The sequence below is a fragment of the Limulus polyphemus genome, unplaced genomic scaffold (assembly GCF_000517525.1).
Source record: "Limulus polyphemus unplaced genomic scaffold, Limulus_polyphemus-2.1.2 Scaffold32, whole genome shotgun sequence".
Classification (NCBI taxonomy): Eukaryota; Metazoa; Arthropoda; class Merostomata; order Xiphosura; family Limulidae; genus Limulus; species Limulus polyphemus.
Window position 1 is genome coordinate 145,640 of NW_013665642.1, and position 8,402 is coordinate 154,041.

General features: G+C 35.2%; 1 protein-coding gene across 3 annotated transcripts in view; it reads right to left on the bottom strand.

The window, feature by feature from the left end:
• LOC106460227 (clavesin-1-like) overlaps positions 1-757 on the bottom strand; it is a 24,216-nt gene extending 23,459 nt beyond the window's left edge. For all 3 annotated transcript variants that reach the window (XM_013919914.2, XM_022387245.1, XM_022387233.1), the window contains exon 1: positions 641-757. The gene's annotated coding sequence lies outside the window, so the exon portion shown is untranslated. The remainder of the gene's footprint in view (positions 1-640) is intronic.
• Between the last annotated feature and the right edge of the window lie 7,645 nt (positions 758-8,402).

Below are 8,402 nucleotides of genomic sequence, written 5' to 3' on the forward strand. Positions count from 1 at the left end.
TTGCTGTTATGTTAAACTTATATTAAAGTTTTTACTTTCTATTACCCATTCAAGCCGTCTCCAGCCATTATTAGTCTCAAAGTGGGTTCCTCGTCACCTGATGATGACAAAACCTTGTCGAAACGTTGTACATTTGCTGTTATGTTAAACTTATATTAAAGTTTTTACTTTCTTCATTACCCATTCAAGCCGTCTCCAGCCATTATTAGTCTCAAAGTGGGTTCCTCGTCACCTGATGATGACAAAACCTTGTCGAAACGTTGTACATTTGCTGTTATGTTAAACTTATATTAAAGTTTTTCTTCATTACCCATTCAAGCCCTCTCCAGCCATTATTAGTCTCAAAGTGGGTTCCTCGTCACCGAATTTGAATTCATCACAGTGCTATTGACTAGTTCTTTCCAGCCAGTCTGTCACATCAAAATCAATGACACCTAGCGCAGATAGCCCTTGTGCAGCTTTGCACGAACTTCTGAAACAAACAAACAAATGTTTGCTTTCATAAAGGCGCTACATAACCACAAGCATTCATCTTAACACTGCGGCGCCTGTGGCAGTTATTGTTTGGTGTCATGTGAAAGACTATTGCCTTCTACATTATTATTGGCCTAGACATGCATTCAGTTAAACTAAGACTTACCTATTACCGTCAGGCAGCAAGTCCTCTGTGTATTCCACTAGCCTTTCCCCGGAGTTGATTATATTCTACTAAATATGTAATATTAAACTAGACTGAACTGTGAGAAGCTATTGAAAAAATGGGGTTATCTCACTACACCTACTCTAACTTTCTATTCGTCACTGAAAAATCCTGTTTTGATTTACGAACTCAGAAAAAAAACACGTCTTCAGTGCTCATGCGCAAAATCATTAGATTGTCGAAAGATATTATAGGTTCCTCTCTTATATCTATTTCTCACTTATATATATATATATATAACACACAAGAAAGGGAAAGTTAATGCATGCATCGTAACAAAAAGATTTCGGTTGGTTAAGGCTGTTCTAGCTGGATTACTTTATAGATTTGTTTGTTTGTTTGTTGTTAAGTGCAAAGTTACACAATGGGCTGCCTATTCTGTGTACTCAGCGGAGAATCGAGCCACGGATTTTAGCGGTATAAGCTGTCAACTTTACCATTGAGGTACTACTGCAACGGACTCTATGCACTAAAAACTGTATATTACATGGACAAGATTGACATCATTTCCGCTGCTGTGTCTGTAGGAAGATAGAATTGTTAGTTTTAGTCCAGACTGTTAAAAACAATAAAGCAACCAGCATCTATACTACAGCAAAACTAAAGATTCCTTACTTTTTTACTTTGTGACAAAAAATTTAAAATAATATACAGTATACTTGAGTAGTAAAAAGAATGATGTTGCTTGTATGTATAATGTTAGTTCTTGACATATAAGAAACTAGTGGCGGCATTATACTCTCAATAACCCCTATTCCCTATTCGTACCAGTAATACGACGCTACGATACCATGACTTTTAAACAGGGCATCAACTACTTTACGTGTTGATAATCGAAAGTATTACATTTTACAACAGGAATCGCAAGAATACAGACTTACAGAGACAGTTAGAACGTTATACAATCATAGCTGACGTTAGATGTATTAATAAAAACCAGTGAAAAAGAAGGAAAATCATGTGAAAAACAAAACATGGATAATTATATTCTCAAAAGACGATAGTTACTTAGCAAATATAAATCTATGCTTTGGGATTGGAAAAAAAATAATTAAAAAGGCTATACGTGCATTGTTTACAGGCAAGATTACTCGGATAACTTGGCTTATAGTACTATGAGAGTTAACTTTACTTAGCTGCCATCTTGATTCAAACACGCAAAGTAACTCAGTCGCGACCACAGGCGCCATGGACTCCTCACTAACTCATGGCACCATAGACTTTGCATGGATTGCGTGTGCCTAAAACTATCATTGAGTGAAACTGATGTAGATATATACACGTTAATTTTATTTTCATAAGTAAAACAATATCGATGTATGAAATTAACGAACTTCAGATTAATGTTTATTTGTAAACTGCCGGTGTTATAATTCTCATTTTAGCTACAACATATCCAGGGGGTTGTTGATTTAAAAACGTCAAAAGTCATGATGCATTTTGATAAACTATACTAAATGTACCTCCGCAGAGTCCTCAAAAGTGTTCTGTTTCAAGAGTAAATAAAACCAAAAGTAAGGGTAACAAATATTTTTATTTCTTGCTTTTGAAGTTCATATGTCATGCTGTGTTGTAGCCTACAGAGTGCATCATTCTTCTCGCGATCCATGGCATGCGCACGTTTCACTGACGTCACCACAGTACAAATTGCAACGTTAAGCGTCCCTTGTGTGACGTCATTTTAGTATCTACTAACTGACTGACAGACAACACATACTGTATAGTGGTGCGTGAAGTTAAAACAGGTGATCCCTCCAGGTGGCTTTCGGCCCCTTTTCGGGGAAATTATTTTCATCGTTTGTGCTTATGTACGAAACCTGCTATTCTTAGTTACACAATATAGGATGTAGAGCTTAAGATTTGTTAATGATTTCAAACAGTGATCAAATTTTTGAAGATCTAGTTTAAATTACGTGGAAAACTGTACATATTTTCATTGTCTATTTTTGTGTTTTGTATCACCCACAGGCATTTTGGGAAACTGTGCATATTTTCAATGTTTATTTTTATCTTTTGAAGTCATCAGTCATAGATTTGTAAACGTTTATACAGAAATAGACTTGTATCTCTTCCATATTTTCTTTACTGTATATAGTAAGCATGTTCAGTAACAATGGTCAGCTCGATTATAATAATCAATAAACGTTTTGCTTTTGCTGTATTACATGTTCCTTTTCATTCGTTTTTTTTTGTTTGAAGTTAAGCACAAAGCAACATAAGTGCTCTGCCCACCACGGGTATCTAAACCCGGATTCTAGCGTTGCAAGTTCGCAGACATACCGCTGTGTCACCGAGGGAGGGCCTCACCTGTTCCAATCCATACTTTCCTTATATCGTCACGTTGTAAACATTTATATCTAAGTTTAATACATCTTAATATTAAATTTTTGTTGTAGTTTTATATTTGCTTAGCTTTTTTCTTGTCACAAGTGAAATCAAGTCGTGTATATGATCTCTAATATCCAGCCAAACAAGTTTATTGTCGAAGTACAAGGAAAAATTTGCCAGAATTGTTTTTCACGAAAAACTTTTTAGGTGGGTTTTTTAACTCGTGTAAAAGCAGGAACGGGAATCCCCCTGACTTACCCGACATATTTTCCTCCTTACTCAACTAAAATAAGAATAAATAAATTTTCAAAACAGCCTGTTTTACTTTTGCTGGAATTGTTCTTTCCCTAAATTTTGAATATCTAAGAGTACAGTTTCTGACTAAAGCGAACACGAGTGAGCAGAACCACATATTTTATGATCTTTATAGACAGTAGATTCTGTTCAAGAAATCAGCTTTTGGTTTCATCCATGAAGTCGCGACCTTATTCATAGATCTACGCTATGATCATACATAACCTTGTAATGCAGTTTAGGGCGGATCTAGAATTTCGTGCATTTGAAAGGTTCTTTCCTCTTAATCTTTGGACTTCTTTCCTGATAACAGCTTAATTTTTCAGAAAGAGAAAAAACTAAAAATTTGCTATAATTTAGCATTTAGCTTATTCTTTATCTGTGAAAGTTCTTGAGAATTGGCACGAAACCCCATTTTAGGCCTGCGTGAAATGCGTCTTCAGGATTGTCTATATTTGCAATGGTCTTTCCTCTTGCAAGGAGTAGCTCATAGGGAGTAATATTTTTTACATTTAGATGTATATAAAAGTTGCAGAACTTAGACCGACATAGCTCGAAAGTGCAAAGAGTCATTGCAACAAAACCTATGATTTAAACTTCGGAATTAAATGTAAAACTATTCACAGATATCTCTGATCTTAAATCATTCACTATATCTTTTTTATTATTATTCATTAAGATGAGATATTATTGGAGTGATGTAGCATAGGAAGAATAAAACTGATGATAGAAACAATGAATGATACTACTTAATCCCACAAATCAAGCAGTATTGATAACATAAAAGCCATATTCTGTATTGTCTTAAAACTAAGCAGAGATACACATTTTTGTTGTTGTTATACATAATGAAACGTATTTACAATAACGTCATAGGAATAATTATTTTACGTGGGATAAAAGTGTTCAAACGACTAAAAATGAAAATAAGTAGTTAGAAACTGTAGTTTACAAGGTTTCAGGCGGGGCGTATATTAGCAAAAAACCAGTACATGTAGATCCTGAGGAATGGAGTCACGTTACACCGACCAGTCATATTGAATTACAATCTATTGATAATGTAACCATTAGAATAGTACAAATAAGACCTTGGGTGTTTACTGAAGGTTTGTAATATCTCTTTATTTTTTTATTTTGCGTTTACAGTGTTATTAGTAAGACATAAATCTATATTAAAAACGAAAAAAAAAGTATTTTGAGAATTTCAACACGTTTGAGAGATTTTTAGGCTAAAAAACTGGGCTTTTAAAATAATTTGTTTCCGCTCGAGAACAAGAAGACTAATGAATTATTTTGTTACAAAGCTGGTAAACTCATTAACAAGAAGACCAATGAATTATCTGGTTACAAAACTTGTAAACTCCTTACCAAGACACCAATGAGTTACATTGTTACAAAAATGGTAAACTCATTAATAAGAAGACCAATAAATTATCTTGTTACAAAGCTGGTAAACTCATTAATAAAAAGACCAATTAATTATCTTGTTACAATGCTGATAAACTCATTAATAAGAAGACCAATCAATTATCTGGCTACAAAAATGACCAATAAGTTAAATTTTTACAAAGGTGGTGAACTTGCTAACAAGAAGACCGGTGAGTTATCTTGTTAGAAATCTGGTAGTCTCGTTAACAAGGAAACCAATGAGTAACCTTGTTACAAAGCTGGTGATCTCGTTACATGGTTGTAAAAGAATTTCCAGTGTGATGGCAGTGTAGAATTAAATGGGAAAAGAAACTTATATAAAAAGTGAATACTGGTACTTGGTACAGTGGCTTATAAAATCTCCAAACTAAAATCTACAGTTATTTTGAGCTCTTAATTTTGTGTTTATCAGAACGACTTGCGAGGAACTTTAATTCAGTTATAAAAATATAACAGCTGAACTTTAGAGTGAAATGTTTTTACCCAATCTCGCAATGTCAAATCCAATCGAAAGCTTTGTGAGCGTAAAAGAAAGCTGAATGCATGGTTTGATACAATATAATTTAAACTTTTAAAAACAGTTCAGGAAAACTTGACAAAGTTAGCTTTATTTATTCTGAATAATCAAGAGACTTACAGAAAGTTTAAACAACTACGAAGAATAATAATACTACTACTAATAATAATACCTTAATTGGCTTATTTTCCTCCCTTTTTAACGCAAATGATGCAAACTTACCAGCTTTGGAGCAGGTGACCAGAAATTAGAAAGCAGAAGAGTAACGTGTTATATAACACAGTTTGTGATGTTCTCTTTTTCCTGCCTATTGATTTCGTGGTTTATGGTAGAAAGAGCATATTACAGCATGACACTACAAGGTTTTCAATCACATTAGAATTAATAGCAATGGGAAACTGAAGTTCGAAAATTATTTATTGGATATATATATATGTATCCGTGGCCCGGCATGGCCAAGTGATTAGGGCGCTCGACTCGCAATCTGAGACCCGCGGGTTCGAATCCCTGTCCCACCAAACATGCTCGCCCTTTCATCCGTGGGGGCGTTATAATGTGCGGTCAATTCCACTATTCGTTGGTAAAAGAGTAGCCCAAGAGTTGGCGGTGGGTGGTGATGAGTAGCTGCCTTCCCTCTAATCTTACACTGCTAAATTAGGGACGGCTAGCGCAGATAGCCCTCGTGTAGCTTTGCGCGAAATTCAAAAATAAACAAACAAATATATTCTTCATTCTCCGACTCGCAATATAAGGAGTGAAGTAAATGCATGGTCAAAAACATCATACTTTTTACTAATATTATCTGTAGCATTGATTTACCTTTAGTAATATAAAATGTTTCATGAGAGAATACAAAAAACAATACAATAACCTGTATCAGATGAATATTGTGGTCAGGGGTTATTGCTCAATCTCTGCGGGAGGGGGGGAAGCTAAATCTAAACGAGATGGCAATAGAAATTGTTGATGCCTGTTTTTTTAACCATATAGTATATCCACAGTGATAACGAGGTGAGAAAGAATGAGAATTAGACAATTTAACATGTAAAAAATAAGAAATAATAAAATGGTCCCTAATAATACATGAAAAATAACATTTAAAATGCTTTATAAGGAATTGCATCATAGATGATAGGTGACGTAGAAACAGGCATGAGCTACAGATTAATATTTTCTTATTCAAGTGGCTCTAATGAAAGTGTGTTTGATAGTTGTTGTATTTGAAATAATGAACGTCCATAATTGTTTCATTTACAATTACCTGGTTTGAACCAAATGGAATTAGAAATGTTCTTCATTTTTTTTTTTTCAGTTGCTTAGAATGTTTCTGTTTCTGTTCTCTCCCGCGTTCACTGGTAAAAGCATTTTAAACATATCTAAGCGTTTTCTAAGTCTTGTTCCAGCGTGGATACATGTTTTTCGCTATTTAATATTTAGGCCTTGTGTTTATCATTTGATTTGTTGTTGCAGGTTCCAAAACTTGCGCACCCCAGTGGCGCAGCGGTATATCTGCGGACTTACAACGTTAGAAACCGGGTTTCGATACCCGTGGTGGGCAGAGCACAGATAGCCCTTTGTGTAGCTTTGTGCTTAACTTTAAACAAACAAATAAATCCAAAACTTGCAGCTCGGTTACTGCAGATACTTGAAGAACGCTATCTCAGTGTCACATTAAATCATTATGTCACCTCGTTTCACCGTCTTAATATTATTTGCATACTGCTTTGGGCCCTGAGGAGGACAGTTTTACTCGTTGAAAGGGCTGGAATTTATCTGAATCTGCTATTACATAATAGATTTATAAGTCTTCTTTTCCTCAAACGGTATCTTTCAATATTAAGTACTTAGCCAGTTACTGTTTTTAGTTAATCTGGTTGTTTGTTTTCTTTAATTTCGCGCAAGGAGCACAAGAGCTATCTATGTTTGCCATCTATAACGTTTAAGCGACAGACTAGAGGCAAGAAAGGTAGTTCCCGCCACCCGCCACCAGCTCTTGGGTTACTTTTTTGTTAGAGTGAATAGTCGAATTTAACTGTCACTCTTATAATGCACCCACGACCCCAACGTTTATAAGTGTAATTTTTATCTTTTTTGTTGTTGTTAGTAAAGTCGGAATTTACAGTTGAAATTTGTAGAAATACTTGCCTATTTATCTTTACGTTTGATTTTAGTCCTTATTGTTAAATATGTAGTTAACTAGAACGCCTCAAGGGCTTAAAATGTTTACAGAAAGAGTTTATTTGAACTATTCCGATTCGCTGTTACAAATTATTGCGACTTATTGAAGGACTGGGTGTGATTAGCGTTTAGTGCTGAGGAGCTAAGGGTCTAGAGTTCGAAACGTGCTACTGCCGAGTATGCTCAGTACTGTCAGCTGTAGGAGCGTTATATATTTTGTTTGTTCTGAATTTCGCGCAAAGCTATAAGAGGGATATCTGCGCTGGCCGTCCCTAATTTAGCAGTGAAAGACTAGAGGAAAGGCAGCTAGTCATCACCATCCACTGCCAACTTTTGGGCTACTCTTTTACCAACGAATAGTTGGATTGACCGTCACATTATAACGCCCTCAAGACTGAAAGGGTGAGCATGTTGGTGGGACGGGGATTCGAACCCGCGAGTCTCAGATTGCGAGTTAAGCGACCTAACCACTTGGCCATACCGTACCAAGTGCGTTATATATGTGAAAACCAATCCCCTTGTTACGGCAGGTGCTGGTGGCTGATTTCCTTCCCTCTGGTCAAGAGAAGATAGTAATTTTCTAGTAATTCTTTAAATATTTGGATTACATCTTTGCTGCATTATCGACTATTGCAATTAGAAAGAACATCCACGAACAAAAAGAAAGAACTTAATTGAATTAAACATAGATGTTAAGTGTATTAGCCAATGTTCTGTAAATATTATTGTAAACCTTTATGAAACTTATAAAGAACATCTTTTATTTTACCTTGATATAGAATCATGTAAACAGCGATCCTTCCACAAACATAAACGTGGCCAGGGAAACCAGGCTTTAGTTCTCCTTTCTCTGGAATTTAAGAAGAGTTAATTTTTTTCCAGCTTTGTTTGCGTTTCATAAGAACGTAAAGAAAAGTTAAATAATCTACTCACTATCCTTCTCCAATTTTTTTTTTT